The sequence below is a fragment of the Dermacentor andersoni genome, chromosome 6 (genome assembly GCF_023375885.2).
Source record: "Dermacentor andersoni chromosome 6, qqDerAnde1_hic_scaffold, whole genome shotgun sequence".
NCBI lineage: Eukaryota > Metazoa > Arthropoda > Arachnida > Ixodida > Ixodidae > Dermacentor > Dermacentor andersoni.
Window position 1 is genome coordinate 79,080,724 of NC_092819.1, and position 18,833 is coordinate 79,099,556.

The 18,833-nt window shown below is 46.9% G+C and overlaps 1 long non-coding RNA gene and 1 other non-coding gene across 2 annotated transcripts in view; both read right to left on the reverse strand.

The window, feature by feature from the left end:
* LOC140218759 (uncharacterized) overlaps window positions 1–18,833 on the reverse strand; it is a 145,384-nt gene that overhangs the window by 87,522 nt on the left and 39,029 nt on the right. The gene's annotated exons all lie outside the window — the stretch shown is intronic.
* Window positions 11,555–11,626, reverse strand: TRNAM-CAU (transfer RNA methionine (anticodon CAU)). Its single transcript has one exon. It is a non-coding gene; the product is annotated as a tRNA-Met (tRNA).

The window sequence follows — 18,833 nt, forward strand, 5'->3', positions numbered from 1 at the left end:
GCCTTGCTGATGGCACAACTTGGGTCTCCGGACCTATGGTGCCACTGGTTATGTGTCGGCTACTGGCAGCTCACTGCTGCACTGAACGATTGCCACACCGGGTATTGTGCCGACCAGATAGAGTGCAAAGCGTGGCGGCCAGGGCAGGCAGGTGGTGTATACGCAAGCGCAGACGTCATATCCAGTACAAACACGTCACTGTTGTCGTCATGTCGTCCTCATCATTTCTCCATCGATCGTCCGGGAATAGTGCAGACCAGATACCGATAATCATGCAGCCGTCGGCGCGTGCCGCCATCGCCATGCAGCTGTGGTCACTTAATTGATTAATTAACTTACGGTGTTTTACGTGCCAAAACCACTTTCTGATTATGAGGCACGCGTCGTGGGGGACTCCGGAAAGTTGGGCCACCTGGGGTTCTTTAACGTGCACCTCAATCTAAGTACACAGGTGTTTTCGCATTTCTCCCCAACCGAAATGTGGCCGCCGTGGCCGAGATTCGATCGCGCGATCTCGTGCTTAGTAGCCCAAAACCACAGCCACAAAGCAACCAAGGCGGGTGCTGAGGTCACTCTGTATACAGTGGGGTCGTGCCGCGGTTGTCGGTGGTACGTTGTCGTTCTATCATGATGATTCAGTCGTTATTATAGCCCTGCCATCCCATTGCCGTCAATACCGTTTGATTGCCCACTACCCATTACCAGAAGCAAGAAGTAAAGACGAAGTCGGCAACACAGAGATGCACAGAAAGTAGACAGCATCAGCCATTCCGTAGCGGGTGTGCGCATTAATGTGCATTTCTGTCGGCTGCGCCTGCCTCTAAATATTTGCGGCATGACGTTACAATTGCCTGAACGCGTTACGTTTGGTTGAACATTTGATTGCAATTGAGTCATTAACATACTATTTCCGCAAGATTATAACACTTTATTTACGTCATTTGCTGCAAGCATTTCGGTCATAGCGTTACACTTGCATGACATTTACTTTATCATTTGCGCAAACATCACTGAAAGTTCCGCTTAACACCGATTCCCACATAAGCGTGCGATTTTTGATTTAGCGCCGAAATACCAGCACTAGCACGTCAGGGCAACGCGAGGAATTTCCAAGGATGTTCTCGTATTTGGGCCATTGTAGCTCAGTAAAAGTTCTTGAAACTTCATAATCTTGGTTTTTGGTTCTCTTATAATACAGCGTATAGTCACAGTAAATTAGCTTTGCCAGAGCGCAAAATTTACGACGTCACGTCTACCTGGTGCGGTAACTTGGAGGCGGCACCGTTATCAATCTTTGGATTTTGATTATATTCTGGCTTACAGTCTTCTCTCATGGTAACAGCGGCTTCATTGGTTTTGTAGAAATGAAATTTACTAATGCTTTCACTATTTTCGCGTGCGTGCGTGTGCGTGTGTGTGTGTGCGTGTGTGCGTGTGCGTGTGCGTGTGCGTGTGCGTGTGCGTGTGCGTGTGTGTGTGTGTGTGTGTGTGTGTGTGTGTGTGTGTGTGTGTGTGTGTTTGGCACGTACAATATGATGCCTGCTGGTAACGCTAAATCAGTGCTACCTCGACACATAACGAAAAAAAATAATCACAGCATCCGAGCGCGCATCGTGGTTATCATCCTTGTAAATTAGAGGTGTAAAGAGACCTTGAAGCTGTGGGAAGTTTCATAAAAGTGACCGTGTTTACATAATCATCGCTGTAACGTCTATACAAATTTTGCTTTCATATTTTCGTACACTTCAGCGATAAATACGTTCTAAATAGAAGTTACTGGACAGCGAATTGATTGTTGTTTGTCTTCTTTCTTAAAATTTTTTGTCCACTCTGAATGTTACGTCAACTGAAATGAGCGTTCCGCTTCTCTTTAATTAGCTGAGAAAAAAGTGTGAAAATGGGCCTCTTTAACCAGAGCCTGCTATGATGAGTGTATGCGTAGGTAAGTATAGTGGCCGCTTTACCCTTGCTGTACTGTAGTCATTGACTGAAGCAAAAATGAGCGAACGCTCGCCAAAATCAAAAATAAATAAAGAAGAACAAAGGTTCGCGGTTCATATGGATGACAAACAAGTGACCAAGACAACGCACTTCCGTGGACCAAGTTTTCCGATGCCCCTGTGCGAGTGTCGAACAATGCAAGCAAACGGCGTCCTGTTTACGCCTAGCGGACGGAGAAATGCCTGACATTTAGTTATGATAACAACCGAGCGCTTGGGAACGGAGGTGATAGGACATGTGCTCTGCAAACGCAGAGACGAGCACAACAGGGACCAACTCGACCCCTGAGGGCAAATAGCGTAAGTTCCTTCTCCGCTTGAGCAATTGACGTAGACCGACTTCATGCAGTAGGCGTTGCTGATAAGCGAAAAATCAAGCGTCTCTATAGTGAGGGCAGCACGTGTAGCGAAATATAGAGCATATTTCTGTGTTTCGGAGAAAATGTTACTGCCCAAAGCAAAGCGACAACGTCTGCTGGAGCCGAGTTTGAACCTCCGTAACGTGACGTACGTAGCGTTACGTTCAGTGCACGTTTTAAGTTTTCGTCGGCAGGATAAGAAAGGTATACGAAAACAGGATTTAACATCGAGAGAGTACGAGTATTGAACAAGGGATTGGGAAAACTCAAACACTGTGACATAATTATCACAATAACAATTACCTTCTAAAAATGAAAGTTTCCAACGCTGTAGTGTGACGTCCAAAGTGAACAACTTAGATCGTTCTCATGGCCAAGGTGAGAGGGATACCGGGGTAAATCATGATTTAATTGCTAATAAGACACAAGCTTAAAACAACTTCGGCGTTCCATAAAGCGCGTCGTCGTTATGCATTTGTCGTCGTTGTCATCATGCCGTCATTGCTGTGCCGTTGGCTTCTTAGCCTCAGTAAGTTACTTGGCGTCTAAATCTGCATCTCTTTTTTGTTATTTACAGCGATAGCATTTAGGCTTTTCAATTAGAACTTTGCGCGGCGTAGCGACCGAACCGTGACCAGTATGTTGCGTGCGAAGCCAGAACGGTCGCGCTTCAACGCCTGAGGGCACATCCCCTTGTGCAATGGAACAATTGCGAGGTAGCTCGAGCATTCATATTCGACGACGCCAGCATTGCGAAAGCCGTGTAGTCTGGTTGAAGCGTCGAAGCATGGTTATGGGTCGGGCGAGTGTTGCGAAAAACAACTGCCGCAAGTCTCCATTCTCCACCTTTTTCCTTTCTTTTTTTTTTTTCGAGAGAGAGAGAGAGCAATGATAGAGGAAAGGTCAGGAGATTGGCCATGCTGATCCCGGTTGGCTATCCACTGGAGAAAGGCGAAAGTATAGAGTGAAAGATGAGAAGAACGAGAGAAGAGTTCATAGTATGCACTACCCACATGGACAAGCGTTCATCGTTCACATTTTCAGAAGCATTTAGGAGCAATGTAATATCATTACAAGTGGGTTGAAGCTCTGTGACGTTATGAACCGCGACCAGTGTATGTGGCGGCTCATGAGCTGACGGTTATGTATTACGACATATTGCTATTTCCCCACTGCGTTGCTCCATTAAAACTACAACAACAACGCGTAAAGAAAGGGGGTTAACCGAGGGGCCCGATTTTATTAATCGTATCATGAGAAGCCAGTAAACAATGTTGCTTTTTGTCCACTTTGATTGCTATTAATTTATCATTTCTTTAATTCAATTAGTAAGTACAAGTAATTTGCCCTATGTTGTTCTTGGTGTCTTCGTTTGTTGATTTCTCATGAAACAATAATGTGTGATATTAATGGGACAGCTGAGAGAAAAGCACCCTAAAAGCGACCTGCGAAGCCTTCTGGGTTCAATGACATCACGGTGAAGCACAGCTGATTCGATTGCTTTATTTAAATTATTATTTCGGCGACTACGGGGCGAACACTGTAAAGACAAACAAACGCTCGTGTGCGTTCATTTCGCTGACCCCGTCTTCCAGAAACACTGAAACTTTCTAGCAACCATCAGTTGCCGACTGTCCGAAGGATATAACCAGTTCAGTTTCCCCCAAGTGGCCAAAGCTCCATAAAAATGTATTCGGAATTATTTCTCCACTGGCCCCCCTATGAACTATAGAGTGGTGGTGAGCTACTATGGCCTCTATTGGCTTCGGTGGGGTGGCATAAGTACCAAACGAACATTTGTGACGTCCTCAATAAGACATAGACGGCAAAATACGGCTCTTCCGTGCTTCTGACCCCCGGCCGATGGAGCGCGTCGCTTCGGTGCATATCCGATGTGAAACGGTTTCAGACAGCAAGGTGCGGGGTCTCCTGCACGAAGCCTCCGCCACCACCACCCGCGGCGGAAGGGTCTCGGCGCGGGTCAGTGCCGCCCGCAACGTGAGGGTCAGAGGTCAAGGTCTCAACGACTGGGCGGTGCGGTTGAGCGGCCTGGCGAGGACCGGTCCGTTCCGCTTCGAGAACGTTAGCGCGGGAGTTGACCAAGCGGTGGATCGCAAACGGACGACCCTCCTTGGACCGCAGCTGTCCGCATGTATGTTACCTGTACATTGTGGCAAAGTGAATGACCAAACCAGAGTAAACGCCCCGACGCTGTGCACGAAGTCGTCGTTTTGATTCTTGGACGTGGAACCCGCTTTGCGACGGAGGCGGAATACAAAGGAAGGCGGGTACGCCTGCAATTGTCCTTTACAGTGGGCGATGAAAATTAGTCCAGAGACACGTCCCTTACGTCGCACTGTTACGTGCGTTGCTTCGGGACGTTAAACAATAAGCCAGATCCTTTTTATTTATTTTTTCGGAACCACTAAAATTTCACAGGCAGCGATATGAAACTCTCCTGTCGGATATTTCTGTGCGCCCAAGGCTGTCAGAATGATTACATAGTTTTCAACTACGTATTTTGTCAACGCACGGCTGGTTAGATCTCCGTTGTCGTCCTCTATAATATTCTGTAACGCCCTAACGATAAGGGTATCACAAGTGCGACAAGAAAGCACCCTTAAGGGCGTAAACATTTTTTACGGTGTAGGAGGTAATCTGCGGTGGGTGCAAAGTTAGGGCGTGTCGAGGTGGCTTGTCACTTCACATGCAATGTCTTCCTCAGTGCCTAGCGTTGGAAGTCGCGTAATCTCAAGTGTCAAATACGCGTTTATGCGAGGGGCAGCCCGAAGCGTCCGCTCCCCGATGCCGGCGCCCTTCATCACGACAGCATTGTGACAGCGAGCTTTCGCGGTCATCGAGTGTGATCTGTTCATGCCTGCCTGTGCGCGCATGACACCGTGCTTGCTAATTTATTTAGGAAGTGCTCTTTACTGCAATCTATACGGCCGATAAAACTACGACCCAAATGAAGGACCACCACAAGCATGTTCCATGCTCCCAGCCACCTGGGAGCATGGAACATATATATATATAGCCACTTTACTATCGCTAAATCAGCTGCCAGCCATTCCACGACCTTTATCACACCTTCCTTTCCACTCTCCTACCTTCTCCAGGTGTTCCTCTACCGCAATGCACCAGGAGGGGGTATAACGCATCCGTGTACCGCAACGTGGTTCACTGGCTTGTGTTCGTTTGTTAAAAGAAAAAAAAAAAAAGAACACTACGCACCGGTTGCAAGAGGCCTATTGCGCATCATACTTTTAAAAAAATACTGGAAATAATCATTGTCGAAATGCCGATATATTTATATAAATTGATGATTTATTCCTTGCTACTACCGATCAGAGTGACCACAGATTTTCAGAGGCCATCCGAAGGACTTATTTCGTTTTTTTTTTTCTTTTTTGACTTCACTTTTGAAAACGACACCGGGCCTGTATTCCACCCAAAAATGTTCTTACTCTAGAGTTGTTCGTCATAGAGTAGATGCCTGCCAAATCGTGATGTTGGACATATTAAGAGCGAAGGCGGTCGGCCATTGAAAAACCGCCCTTACGTACGAAACGCATAGTGTGTGGAGGCCCTAGACTCGCTTTTTGTTTGACCAAGCATCGCTTATGGCCGGTGCAGCACGCCAGTGTTCGCGGACCCCGTTCTTGGGCAATGACAGTGACCTCGTATTCGACGAGGTCGAGTGCGCGCTTATCACCTCGTGGCGCTGTTTCCTTTCCGTCTTCGTGCACCGTGCATTCTGGGAAGCAGAAGTAATGAGCGGATATAAGCCTCTCAAGAACGAAGTTATTATAATTGTTTTTTTTTCTATTACTTTAGATTCTCTGTTCAGTCATTGACTTAGCTGTAATCTAGTCCGCGAGGTGGCGGGAACAGGCCAGGAAGCAACACATGCACTACTACAGCTCTTGAAGGAGGAACCTTGGTACCTTGCTCTTTCTTTCTCCCTTTCTTTTTTCGCCTTCGCTCTCACTTTCTATCTTTCCGTTTTGTACTTACAGAGTTCATAAAGTTGGAGCAAGGCGACTTCTATAACCCTCGTTGTTTTGTGCGGAATGAACTGTGCAAATATTTTCTTAACCTTGTATACACTGTGTATTTCGTAAGCAAATACTCGGAAGTTTGATGTCAGATTTATTGTTATGACAGCTTCTTTTACGTTCTGTTTACGTGTTATTTTTAATGCAAGATGACACTTCAACGTGAGCATACACCCATACATAACACAGGGTGTCCCAGCTAACGTATAGCGAAGCTGTCTAAAAAAAAATTGCAGACACAATCTACGATCATTACCAATACAAGAGAACGAACGAACGAACGAACGAACGAACGAACGAACGAACGAACGAACGAACGAACGAACGAACGAACGAACGAAAGAACGAACGAAGGAACGAAGGAACGAACGAAAGAACGAACGAACGAACGAACGAACGAACGAACGAACGAACGAACGAACGAACGAACGAACGAACGAACGAACGAACGAACGAACGTTTTCCTTGCGGAGTCCGCCCACTGACAACCAGCCACTGACCAACCACGAAAACGGAAAGAAAGAGGCAAAGAAAGGTAATGGCTATAAGACTGCCACAGTGATCGTTATCAGACCTTTCGATCATGACTCTTCTTCCGCCAGCAGAATACCCTTTGCGTATATTTACCTGGGGCTAAATATAGAAATAAATATACGCTTTTTTTATTAAATGGCATGACTTCCGATGGGAAAGAGGTAATCGCGTTATTAAACACCCCATTCAATCGTTTGTCCAGTGTAATTAATTTTTTTTTTTCGCGCTTTACTGGTGGCGCGCAAAATACGAAAACTGCGGCAGCATGATCACACGTCCGCTCGCCGCGAAACCAGCAGTATAATAAGTTATTTGAAGTGTCTAAGTGAATCTGCTCACTGCCTGACTCGGCAACCATCTAATCATTGCTCAGACCGCGATCATCCCTCCGAACACGCAGCTCGCGATCGCCAAAAGCCAACACCTATATGAGACCGGGCATGCAGCTTTTATTGACATTGTCCAATTCCGCCATATTCGCTATGTTTTCAGTGACCCTATAGAGAGGCCAGGGAAGTCGGCTTCTCGGCCAGGAATCCAGTTGTCAACATTATATAAACGATAGTGGATCGGGCCGAGCGAGTGTCGAGGCGAGTTAGCTAAACCGGCCAGCGAGGGGTTGCTTGAATCGCCCATCCCCGCTTGGACATAGGCATGTAAACACAATCCGGTCGGGATGGTTCAACTTGACTTCTGACTGGACCCGCTAATTATCAATTTGTTTAATTAATATTACCTGATTATGAAGGTACAATTAGTACACTATGATGATCATAGTGGCGTAAGAGAACTCAGGACCGAACAACTTTGGGGCCTCGTAACCGCATATTGTAGCTACTTTTCCAACAGCATATCTAACGGCACCAGTGTGACCCACCCTGTATCATTAATGCTGTATCCGACAAGTTGGCCTACAAAATGTGTAACAAAATGGGCGTCATCGATACCGCACACTTCATCTTGAGGAGCATTAATAAACGACAGTAAACCTTTGCTTGCCGGCTCTAAAGGACTACTACGCCGTATTTCTTTCCCCCTAGCGATCGAGTGCTGACGCATGCGTTCGCGGCTTCTCAGTGATTCCGACACTTTTGGAATTGAAGTCTTGGTGATTTCAACGTGCGGTACCGGAAGTGGTGACACGCTTGTTTCATAGGAACGGTGCGCTGTGTATCGAGAAATTATGAAGTGTAGATTTAGGTTGAAACCTCGTAGGGGCCATGCCAACATTTCAAGGTTATAAAAAAAGAAAAAGGTGTATATGCATGTTAGTTGCAAGATGAGTGCCTGAGCAGGCCTTCAGAAGTAGCATCGATATTTTGCCCCAATACCCGTCGCTGTGATTTATTGCTTACGACGTTCCATTATACTGGACACGAAGTCGTGGGTTCAATTCCCGGCCGTGGCTATCGTGGCGGGGAATATTTAGGGCGAACTAAACATACCACTTGGAGATACTTACGAACGGTTATGGTTCCGCTCTCGGCAGACGCTATTCTTGGTGCATGCATGCTAAATGTTAGCCTTCATCTGTTTAATTCTTTCTTTTGATGTGAAACGATCTTTCACTTAATTTAACTTTAATTAGCCTAGACTTGAGGAGGGAACGGAAGAAACTGGTGCATAAGAAGCCGATCAATGAGTTAGCGGTAAGAGGGAAAATAGAGGAATTCCGGATCAAGCTACAGAATAGGTATTCGGCTTTAACTCAGGAAGAGGACCTTAGTGTTGAAGCAATGAACGACAATCTTACGGGCATCATTAAGGAGTGTGCAATAGAAGTCGGTGGTAACTCCTTTAGACAGGATACCAGTAAACTATCGCAGGAGACGAAAGATCTGATCAAGAAACGTCAATGTATGAAAGCCTCTAACCCTACAGCTAGAATAGAACTGGCAGAACTTTCGAAGTTAATCAACAAGCATAAGACAGCTGACATAAGGAAGTATAATATGGATAGGATTGAACATGCTCTCAGGAATGGAGGAAGCCTAAAAGCAGTGAAGAAACTAGGAATTGGCAAGAATCAGATGTATGCGTTAAGAGACGAAGCCAGCAATATCATTACTAATATGGATGAGATAGTTCAAGTGGCAGAGGAGTTCTATAGAAATTTATACGGTACTAGTGGCACCCACAACAATAATGGAAGAGAGAATAGTCTAGAGGAATTTGAAATCCCACAAGTAACGCCGGAAGAAGTAAAGCCTTGGGAGCTATGCAAAGGGGGAAGGCAGCTGGGGTGGATTACGTAACAGCATATTTGTTGAAGGATGGTGGGCAGATTGTTCTAGAAGAACTGGCCACCCTGTATACGCAATGCTTCATGACCTCGAGCGTACCGGAATCTTGGAAGAACGCTAACATAATCCTAATCCATAAGAAAGGGGATGCCAAGGACTTGAAAAATTATAGACCGATCAGCTTACTGTCCGTTGACTACAAAATATTTACTAAGGTAATCGCAAATAGAATCAGGAACACCTTAGACTTCTGCCAATCAAAGGACCAGGCAGGATTCCGTAAAGGCTACTCAACAATAGACCATATTCACACTATCAATCAGGTGATAGAGAAATGTGAGGAATATAACCAACCCTTATATATAGCTTTCATTGATTACGAGAAAGCGTTTGATTCTGTCGAAACCTTAGCAGTCATGGAGGCATTACGGAATCAGGGTGTAGACGAGCCGTATGTAAAAATACTGAAAGATATCTATAGCGGCTCCCCAGCCACCGTAGTCCTCCATAAAGAAAGTAACAAAATCACAATAAAGAAAGGCGTCAGGCAGGGAGATACGACCTCTCCAATGCTATTCACAGCGTGTTTAGAGGAGGTATTCAGAGACCTGGATTGGGAAGAATTGGGCATAAGGGTTAATGGAGAATACCTTAGTAACTCGCGATTCGCTGATGATATTATATTGCCTTGCTTAGTAACTCGGGGGCCAATTGCAATGCATGCTCACTGACCTCGAGAGGCAAAGCAGAAGGGTGGGTCTAAAAATTAATCTGCAGAAAACTAAAGTAATGTTTAACAGTCTCGGAAGAGAAGTGCAGTTTATGATAGGTAGCGAGGCACTGGAATTGGTAAGGGAATACATCTACTTAGGGCAGGTAGTGACCGCGGATCCGGATGATGAGACTGAAATAATCAGAATAATATGAATGGGCTGGGGTGCGTTTGGCAGACATTCTCAGATCATGAACAGCAGCTTGCCATTATCCCTCAAGAGAAAAGTGTATAACAGCTGTGTCTTACCAGTACTCACGTACGAGGCAGAAACCTGGAGGCTTACGAAAAGGGTTCCACTTAAATTGAGGACGACGCAACGAGCTATGGAAATAATGATAGGCGTAACGTTAAGGGATAAGAAAAGAGCAGGTTGGGTGAGGGAACAAACTCGAGTTAATGACAACTTAGTTGAACTCAAGAAAAAGAAATGGGCATGGGCAGGACATGTAATGAGGAGGAAAGATAACCGATGGTCATTAATGGTTACGGACTGGATTCCAAGGGACGGGAAGCGTAGCAGGGGGCGGCAGGAGGTTAGGTGGGCGGATAAGATGAAGAAGTTTGCAGGAGCGACATGGCCACAACTAGTACATGACCGGTGTAGTTGGAGAAGTATGGGAGAAGCCTTTGCCCTGCAGTGGGCGTAACCAGGCTGATGATGATGATGAAGAAGAAGAAGAAGAAGATGATGATGATGATGATCTTTAACTCCTGTAAACATAGGGAAATCACTTGCTAAAGCCCCGTGTAACGTTACATGTATGTAACTAAAACGTGTAATATTATTTATCGCTTTGCAACTGTACTTCCCATGCAAGCGCCTTACTTTGGCATCATGGAGAGGAAAGAATCTATTCCTCGACCATCCATCTGTCGCGGGCACAAATGGCCACCGCTGTCGCACGCCACGCACGACGCAATCGGAGCTAAATTTGGCTCCTCGCCCAACGTTCGGAGAGGCGCAGCTCGGCAGTACACGTTTGTTGCTGCGAGAAGGAGTGGTCGTGTTTGAGACGGCACGACTCGGCCATATTTGTTATCATTCATTAAACTTAAATCTGTGCTCATCAGGAGTTATAAGGGTTGCAAATGTGCGATACTTTGCACAAATATGACGGTTGCTCGCGACTGTGGCGACGCCACGCATACGTAACATAAGGCAGAGAAATGGCGTGCGTGAGACCCGGGCAGCAAGACAGAGGAACGTCAGTTCGCGCCCACCAACTCTGACCACGGCGGGCCAACTCCAAATAGGGAGCGAGCGCGATTGCAAGATTAAACCGAAGGAGCGCCATTATAGCTGTGTCATAAGTAAAGCATATGTAAGCTTTGTAATGCTTGAATAAATGTCACTTCTATATTTCGTCACATCATTTTAGTACCCTAGTGCACATACATCCTCAGCTGCACGCACAGGACGCTTCACGTAACTCCACTACAGGTGCTGCGTCCCCGATGCAGCCTGCCCGATTAATTTTGCAAGCTAACGCTTGAGCAGTTATCTTAAAGTGGCAAAGATAAAATGCTCTGCAGCATGGTCCAAAAAAAAAAAATAATTTTGGAGCATCAAGAAAAAAAAAAAATGTAGCAGAGCGTGGTTTCGATCCACGGACCTCTGGGTTATGGGCCCAGCACGCTTCCACTGCGCCACTCTGCTGAGCGGAAATTGCGACGCAAATGGCCTGGGCAATTTGTGTGGGGAATACCAACCGGTCTATCGAACGTAAACGCGCATTCTTTATTTATTTTTTTTGCACCCTCGCCATATTTTCTCATATTTATGCTTTTCTAGCGTCCATCAACGTTCTTGCCTCCTATCAAGCTCAACTGTTTTAGTGCTTCTCACGCCTGACTAGAACGAGACGAAGCTTGGCTTATCCAGTGACACAGCACGCATCCAAGAGGGAACGAGGTGTGGATGCTCGTTCAATCTGCAACATCGATTCGAGAGGCCACTATCTCGTCCGTTGGCGAGTGCGATATGCAGCGCTCTAGGTGTCACTGTAGTAGAATTGTTGTTGAAGAGCAAAGTCAACTATTGCGACATACGATCGTAACCGCGCCGGCATAGATATACTCCCTACTCCCCCGCCTTGTCTCGGCTGTATCGTATGGCGCGCTCAAGAACTTGCTCAAGGAGTGCTGCTGCGTTGGCCTTCAATCCTACGTCGGTTTTGTGCTGATACCACGTGCGCCAGCTTATCGTGAAGACGTTTTCCTGCGTTTTTTTTCTATGCCTTATCTTCACTTGGTTCTATCTCAGCTTGATAGGCTTCAGCAGAAAGGCCGTTGGAAAAACGGATACTCATGCTTGCACGGACCGAATACGGCATGCGGGATTCATTTTCAGTCATCTTTCTTTACTTAGTTTCTTTGTTCTTTCTTCCTTTCCTGTTTTCTTTTCATCCTTTCTTTCTTTATATTTTTCTTTTTCCTTTTTTTCCCGGTTCTCCCAGTCTGAGTTAGCAAGCTGTCTCCAGTAGTAGAGCTATCCTGTTCAGTCTATCACTGTCTTCCAGCAGAGGGGATAAAAAGTTACTTTCACCCAAAGCACAAAACAGCCACAGTGGAACAACCTTTCTGAATGCGTTGTGACACAAGATTCATTGTTGACGTTTGAAATGCAGTTAGTTACTTTACTCTTACAGCAGAAATAACTTTGCTGCATCTGCAATGTTGTTTCTTTTATCATACACCTCCCTGTGTGTAACAGATTGATATGCACCATCCTACTCAGTGAATCACAATTTTTCGAAGAGTTCAATCTCTTTCGTAATCTTCTAAAGTTATGGCACACACGCGCGCACAGTGGAGAATTGGCCAAGGTGTTGTGTACGTATTGTCCATGCCTGTCGGAGGTACACAAATACGTGTCTCTCACGCACAAGCACTGATGAGAGAGACACACAATTGCAAAAGATGCTGTGCAAATAATACTTTTTCAAGTATGCTCACCAATACTCACCAAACTTACTAAGAAGCAGTGAAGTGCATGCATTCTTTTGCGAAGCATTATCCTCACCTACTGGTGATCATAATGGCGGTGCTCTTTAAAAAAAAAAAAAAGAGAAATACTGCGGCTGTGTCCATCAAGTCACATCCGTTGAGTCGCCGGTGCTACAGACTATCGCGAGCAGTGCTTGTTCACGCTTTCTGCTTAGATCCATCGGATTTCATTTCCGTTTTGCTATCGCGCAGTTCACCGGCGTTTCGCAGATATTTCATCAGTGCGGAGAGTCTAAGCAAAAGAATAGGCAATACGAGAATAGTCGGCGCATTTGAAAAGGCAGCTAGGCGAGGCCGATAACAAACCCGCATTTCAGATAACTGGTAGCAACACACACTTATTTGTTCTCACGGTTCCCGCTGGAGCGGAATTTGTCCGCGTCACTTGCAGGCTGGTAATGTGCGAGGGCGTCGGACAGCTGAGCTAAGCGTTTCATTTGTCACTTTTGTAGCGGATGCGAACAACAAGAGTGATTAGGACGCGGACCATATCTACATTTATCAGCATCATATGCGTCAGATGCTCAGGCTCTTTGCTTCTGAAGTCGTTGAAGCGTGCGCTAGTAGCTAAACTTCCAGCGGTAGTTGTCTACTAACAAAAATGAGCAAAACATAAAAATGCAAAGACATGTTATTGATTGATTTATTGATGCATTGATTTGTTTTAATGTCTCCAACAGACAGCCCAGGAACTATGAGAAACGCTGGAGTCAAAGGTTCCGGAATAATCTTGTCCATCTGGGATTTTTAACGCGTGTACCCGAAGTACAGTGCATGAGCGTTCTTGCGTTCAGCATTTATCGGAACGCTAGCGCTGCGCTGCGGCTTGAAATCGAACCCACGACCTCGCGACCAGCAGCAGGATGCTACAGCCGCTTCTCTATCGCGGCGGGTACAAAAACACGTGGTCGGGCTTCGTGGTTGTCTGTATTGTAAGGGGCACGCGCGCACGGTCAATACCCTCAGTGCTACGTATCTGAAATGGCCGAAGGGATTGGCGTGGAGTGATTCTTGACCCGTCATTGATCTCATGGTAAAGCATCTGCAGTGATTGTCATTCCGAAGTCAGTCCTTTCACAGATAGTGACACCTCTATCACTGTATGAACTTTTCGTTTCTTTGTGAGGCATGTGATGTGCCGAAGGCGTCGTCTCGAAAATCCAATCGAAACCAAAAATGTAGGGCACCATCCGGTTCATGTAGTACATCGCGTCTTCTTGCGCTTCTTACGGAAACGAATATAGCTTTACGCGTCACACATGCATACTGTCTTTCATCGGTAAACACATCACTTACTGCAGATATATTCAGCCGCCACGCCTTGCCAAAGGTCGGTGCAACAAGTGGGTACTCGCTCATATATACGCCTCCACATCTTTTTTTTTTTTTTCGGTCTATCACACTCATTTGCGCTTACACCCATCGGCACTCACTCACGCTCGTATAATCGCACAAACAGGTGCTCAGTAACACTCGCTTGCGCCCACGCTCACTTTCATTCACATTTAGCGCCACCCACTAATGCTCATATTCTTTATTAGTCGTATATTCATCAGCGCCAACTTACGTTCGTACTCACGTTCGCTCACACTCGCCGACTGTCACTCGAGTTCATGATCATGGACTTTCAGTGATACTAACGTTAACCCGCTACTCACGTATCTCCCACGTCGAATCACTCACTCACTCACTCACTCACTCACTCACTCACTCACTCACTCACTCACTCACTCACTCGCTCACTCACTCACTCACTCACTCACTCACTCACTCACTCACTCACTCACTCACTCACTCACTCACTCACTCACTCACTCACTCACACACACTATATGCCACTTTTAGGAAATCGGTGTGAAGTGAGTATGAGCCAGTGTGCTCATAAGTGAGTAGGCCGACCCATACGTTTTAGTAGAGTGCACTACAATAAGATCTAGTAGACTCTTTAGACTTGTGCAGCGACAGCCGCTTCAAAGGCGCTCCCCAAAATCTTCGGGTAACTGTGCATATTCCCTTATGGAGGGAGGGGGGCAGGCGGAGTGAGATTAACTGTATGCAGTAACTATGCAAGGTCTCTCTCTGCCTGTTGCGAACCACAGCGCGGCGACGCGCACGTGCGCGCCATTGTGGAGGCGGCAGCGGCAGCGATACCGCGACGGCGCGGCTGTTGGCATCGGTGGCCGTCGAAACTGCCGCATTGTGGGGCAATGGAATCCGCTCATCTTATCAAGCCGGAAGCGGATGAGAGAGAGCGCGGGGTCGGCCATACTGCACCATGATATATGCGGGACTCCCCGGCGAGACTCGCACATGCGCACGGCGGCACCTCTCGCGCGGAAAGTGCAGCGGCAACGACGCCGTGTATGCCGACCGCTGTTTTCGGCGCTTCGAAACGACGTGAAACGCATACAGTCGCGCACTCGAGCGGCAGCCCCTGTTTAGTAGGTAGCGCCGTACCAGTGGAGATGGCGATCAGCGCAGAAGGGCGATAGGACAGATCTCGTAGGGCGACGAGAAAACGTGCTTCAGGCGCATTTCCTGTCGTGACAGCGTGACACCGTTTTCTCTACAGCGATGCGAACGGGAGTCGCAGTCGAGTTCGACCAGATCGTTTACTTTAACGGGTATGCAGAGCGCCCCCCCCCCCCCCCCCCCCCCCCGTACACGAGCGTCTTTGCGTTCTGCGTCGCCGTAAACGCAACCACCGTGGCTCGGATTGCAAACACCATCGCTCCTCGTGACAGCAAGAGGAAGCCATAGCCACTGAGGGTGCTACGTAAAATTAGTTCTTGATAAGATAATGAAGCGGGAGTAAAGGCAAGGTGTATTAGGTTGCCAGGGTGGACTGAAACTCACGCTCTTATAGTTTGCAGACTCTTGAAACGCGAAGTACGGAAGTGGTCAGCATTATAGCGCAAATGGAACGGGACAAAAGAAGTCAAATAACTACAAAGAAAGAGATAAACGAAAGGAAAGGGAAAGGAACGTGGGTCACACCGAACTGAAAATCCAATTTGCTAGCCTAATGTGGGAGATGGGCAGGCGGGGGAGAGAAAAGTGAGAATGAAATATAGACACCGCGCACACGCACACGATGGCCATATATAGACACAAGTTAAAACTTCAGTCAAGACTAAAGCCACGTGCCCAAGTCCGTTGCCCTTAAAAATTGTGACTGCCTTCGCCACCCTCTGCTGCGACGACTTAGAGCTCGGCATTCTAAAATTGCCCGCTCCAAAGTGATCCGTCATCAACGCGAGCTGGCACAGTGGCGAGTGATCGATCCTGCATACGTATTGTTGAGGGCAGTAACAGGAAAACACCGAAATATTTGGTAAATTTCGTGGCACTAACACGAATCAGCAGCTTCATATGTACCATCCAAGATGCTTGCTTCTTTTTTTGTTGAACTAGTATTTTCTGCAGACTACTGTATGTAATAACCACTGCTTTTGGTAATGTCATTGAGTCTATAAAATATTTCTAGTGAATAAATAAATAAATAAGTAAATAAACTTTTCTCGTGGGTCTCCTCGTGACGACACTGATCAGGCCCTGCGTTGTTGGTCATTCCGAAACGGAAGGCAAAAGACTTCGCAAACTATTCATATAGCCATAGATCCCAATACAGGGTTACCTCGCATCGGTAGAGTAACGGTGGGAATGGTGGAGCAAACAGTCGATCGGTGCACTCTATTGTACTGAAAGCTCGGCACATTCCATACGGACAGTGCACGTGATGTCTTGTGAAAATATACTATATATACAGGGTGACCCACGTAACTGATTCTTAACTAAAAGCCGCTCCAAATCACCCGACACGCTGTCTGCCGCGTCCGTGACATCCGCACCGCATCCGTGACGCAGTGTGTGAGAGGTGATTGCTTTCCTTTTTCTTAATCTTCTTCTTGGAGGAAGAACTGAGTGCAAGCAATCCATTGTGTTCGGGGCTCGGCTTTTCACAGGCTCCGCAAGTAGGCGATCCGTCAATGTCGCCATCCAACAACCCCCGTCCCATTCCTTCTCCCTTCATTGTCGTCACTTGTAGAATACGCCATACTTACGCAACGAGCACGTGTTGTTCCCTGCGGAGAACCATGTCGAAAAGCCATTCTCGTAGCCACTTGGCCGTTGTTTCATCAGCTGTTCGACTACTCTCACGTCGGCAGACAAGACTCACCCCCGACGACCTATCTGCGTGGATCGTGTTACAACCCTCGTAGAGAAGGTCGTGCCAGTTCACCGCGTGAGCGACTACCGATGAGCCAAGATCAAAAGTCATTACGCCAAGCAATCATCCTCAAGACCCATTGTTAGGAGATATTATTTTCTGCTTAGTTGTTCTGTTCTATACAGACTACAGCATGTCGCGAGGCTTTAGGCGACGCTCAACACAAGTGCTGTGGTGTCAAATAAACAAAAAAAAAACTTGTTTCAATATATGGAAGTGTTTTTCGGGGCAAAGGATTCAACCGCATTGGCTGCGCACTTCGATAAAAGAAGAGGTGAGTGCCTGTCATTCACTGAGACTGCATGCCATGTCGATGAGATAAAGACACACAAGGAGACGAAATACGCTAAATGCTCCTCTGGTGTTTTGTCGTCTCTCGCGGTTTAATATGCGTTGGTCCTAGTAGTCCTAGAAGGCCCTGTTGCGAAGATAAAGAACAGTGACACCTATGAGCAGGCATGCTGTGAATGGGGCTTACTTTAAAAGATGTAATAGGCCCTGTCCAAAGTGAACAATGATGCTCCGTAAGTTTGCCGCGCGCGTTGAAAATTCACGGAATGAACACGGGCACATTCCAAATCAACGAAGGCAAAGGCGGGTAAGCGTTTGAGTTACGAAATGATGTGTTATTGTACAACACAGTTCAGAAAGCGATACGCAAGTATTCCACTTTAACTATAAGTGCTGTGCAGCTTAATAACAATGCGGCCATGCACCAATGATACAGCAGTTCTGCGTTGCCTTCGAAATCACTGTGTGGTTGCCAAGCGGCTCGACGCGATCTCGGAGGCGATGGTTTCAGCACAATGTGATCGTCTTAGTTCGTCACTAAACAGGAAACAGAGAGGCATGACGCGAGTTGGATGACGAAGTTATAATGACGACAATGGATTGACCATATCGGCATCGCGACAGCGGTGTGACAATGAACGCACGACGTCTGTATGACGACGACGGCGAGACGACGCCAGCATGACGAAAGCCAGCTGACAAAGCTATACAATGACAACGATGTCATGACAACGATGGCATCGCGACCATGAGCACATACTTGGAGGCCCTTGCTATTAGATAACTTGTGCCACTAGGTTGGAGTAGAAGGCGTGACGATGACGGCATGACGAGAGTCCGATCACAAAGCTGAAATGGGGACGATTGAACGAACGCCAGGACATCAAGACGGCAGCGTGACAACGAATGCGTGATGACTGTATGACGACGATGACGTGACGATTATGTCATGACGAGTGTCGTATTACAAAAGTGGAAAGACGACTATGCATCCAGCACAACGGCATCACGGCCACGAGCACTTACCTAGTGGCCCAACCTATTAAACAACTTGGGACAGTGGGTCTGAGTAGAAGGCATTGACGACGACGGTATCACGAGAGTCACGTCATTATGTTGGAATGACGACGAAGAAACAATCACGACGGCAGTTCGACCACGAGCACATACCTAGTGGCCCAAGCAAGGAGGCAACTTGGGCGCGAGGTTGGCGCAAGAGGATGGATGGATGGATGGATGGATGGATGGATGGATGGATGGATGGATGGATGGATGGATGGATGGATGGATGGATGGATGGATGGATGGATGGACGGACGGACGGACGGACGGACGG